The sequence below is a fragment of the Schistocerca piceifrons genome, chromosome 1, assembly GCF_021461385.2.
Source record: "Schistocerca piceifrons isolate TAMUIC-IGC-003096 chromosome 1, iqSchPice1.1, whole genome shotgun sequence".
NCBI lineage: Eukaryota > Metazoa > Arthropoda > Insecta > Orthoptera > Acrididae > Schistocerca > Schistocerca piceifrons.
In genome coordinates, this window is record NC_060138.1 from 1,169,450,371 (window position 1) to 1,169,453,494 (window position 3,124).

Genomic DNA, 3,124 nt, shown 5'->3' on the forward strand with positions numbered 1-3,124 from the left:
TAAATCTTCCTTTAATGATTTGCGGAATATTTCTTCCCTCACTTTTGTTGCCTTGATTTCCTTTAGCAAGTCTGCCAACATCGACCGCATATCTGCACCCTCCGAAACTGACTTATCTCTCGTCGTTTGTCCCAGTGTCTCGGGGTAACTAGTTGAATGTGCTAATGGGCTTTCTAAATACAATCCATAATCACTGATCCCTGAATCATCTCTGTCTTCCTGTCCTATCCCTTTCCTTTCAACTACTGCCTCACAAACCTGCTTATCTTCAGTAGACATGTTTGGTTTATTTTTAATGCACAGGCAAGTAATATAAAATAACCTCTAGTAACCCAAAACACTCCTAATTACCGCTAAACTAATCAAACAGTACTGCAATATCTTCAGTTAATCCCAAAATTGATACAATACGTATGAGTACTGAACATAACGACTCTCAAAACCTAATAACTTCAAATATCAATTTTCACATACACAGTTTATGTAAAATGTTTTAAATAAAACAAATCACACCATTCATTAAATCTATAAATGTAAAATCCCCAAAAACAATGAGCATATCTGTATAATCACCATTTAGACATCGCAGTATGCATAAATAAGTATGCTATATTTCAGAGTATGTTTCGCAAACTTTTCGGAAATTACTGTAATTGGGCACTTCTCCTAAGGTGAAACAAAGTTTAAAACTGTTTATTTATCGTGAAGACAGTATACTGCAATTTAATGTTATGCTAACCAGTTGTCTTCACTCACCAACTGACGTTACCATGAGTCGCGATGTTTTGACGTTTGAAGTGGGCGTGGCGCTGTACTGCCGCCGGAGCCACGTGAAGTCGCACTGAGGATCTGTGGCGAGTCGTCGTAGTTCTCTGTCGGCCGCTCCGTGGTGCTGCAGGCGGGCGTAGTTTGTAGTTCGGCCGCTAGATGCCGGGTTGGCGCTCGGTGTCTCGAAGTCGCGCTGACCGCTGCCCAGTCAAGACCACCCATGGAGGTAAGAATAAGGGGAGATGGCGCTACGTATCCCAGCTGTACTACATTTTGAAGCCATGGGGGCGTGGCTCGCTGCCATGACACTCTGACCAAAACATTGCCAGTGTGCTATAGCGCTGCATGTATTAAAGTCGCTAATTGCACCATACACGCATGTAACGTCATCAGATTGGTTGTTTCAAAGTTTTTGTGTAAAATAAAATCTCGTAAAGGCGAAATTCCGCGTTTCTTCTGATTAAAAATAGTTTTTAATGTAATATTACGAATGGCTAGTCTTCAATGTAAACGATAATTCAATAATCAACGTGTATCACAAACTAGGGTTCTTTCTTTACTTATTCTTACAATCATCTGATTGGACGAAGCAATGCCAGATTTACGAAAAGCGACGTCGTCTTTTCCGATTTTCGTGACATACAAACCAAAACTTTTCAGTTGTTTGAGTTCAGAATGATGTATTGTAACAGCTATTTACTAATGTGTAACAGACTGATTGCGGTTCTGCCCACCACCTATATCTGAAGAGGTAACCAAGTCTTTGTTGTTAATTATTTAAACAATGAAGCAGCAGATAAATAAGTCTGATAAAATAACTCAATGTGAGTTAATGTTTAGCCAACAACCTGTCACATTGTGCACAACTTCATTCTGTTGTCAAGTGGAATATAACTGCGGAGAATCCCAAGAAATATAGATTAGGTGTTTGTTATACACAAAACAGGTACTTTCAGTTTGGATAACATTGACCCTGAGGAAGAAAACAAAACACTTTGCCATACAGTTCATACACACTTCAATACATACCCACATTTCTTCTCTTAAGTGATATGCAGCAGCTCTAATATGACACTACGGCACTTTTTTTTAGTAACTAACAAATCAACTGCAGCAGCAGCACTTAAATGACATGTCTGTTAGCCAAGGCAGTATAACAGTGTTCTAATTTTCATCTGCTATGGGACTCATTTTAATATTAGTAAGGAGTTCTACTTATTGCTTACTTACCTTAGGTTGCAATTTCTTATTTTGGTATGGAAGAGATTTCTTAACAGGGCAACAATGTCCCAGTGTTTTTAGGTAGCTTAGGCATAAACCATTCTACATTGAGCTTTGTTTATGTCATTCCCTATTTTATAATTTTCATTCTTTTAAATGCAAGCCTTTCTTGTCAAGTTGACAGGTATTTACAGTGGTACAAAATGAAATGATGAAGGGATTGAGACAGATCATGTAGCAAAACTTTACATCATAGTTTGAGAAGTGTGAAATGTCTCAATCAATAAGCAGAAGCTTCATTGCCTGCCAATGACAAAGTTTTACTGACATTGAAACTAGGATTTGCTTTTGAAATCATTGTCCTAATAAAAATATAGGCTATATATTCCTTATTCAATCATAAAAAGTATGGGAACTGGGAATGAAATAAAGCATAAATATTAGGTACTATATTCAGAATTTTATTCCAGCAAAAAAGCTTTTCTTGATCTGTTGTTATCCACTTTGTTGAACTGCTTGTTACAGGTATACAGAAAAATTATTACAATGTGACTTTTCAGTTAACTGCCTTTTTCACAAGATTGTGGAATTTAAAAATAACACAGTACTATGTAAAAAAAAATTATATGAAATTGTAACAAAGTCCACATCATTGCTTGTTGAGAATGAAAGAAATGTCTCAGTCTCCTGACTGATACAAATGTAATACTATTTACCATTCCACATACATATGATTTATCACAGTGGTCTTGCATAAACCAGGAAAGTAGTCAAGCAAACAAACATAAGAAAATATGCAATCATTTATAAAATATGTCTTACTACAGATATAAATGTTGTGGGCTGTAGTTTCTGTATAACACATGGGTTACATTTCAATGGATTAGGGGAGATTCTGCTAGAAAATTTAGTGCGCAATGAAGTAGTGAAAAACCAATAACGCTCACCTGCGAACATTACTATCTCTCATTTTTTGAGGCTAAACCACTGTTGGACTAGATCACAAAAAAATATAATTTGTAATGACACACAAGCAAAAACCATAACATACCACACAATAATGGGAATGTATTTCAATGTGCCAAAAATGAGGCAATTCTATTTCTCATTAACATGTTGTCACTCGTGGAAACTT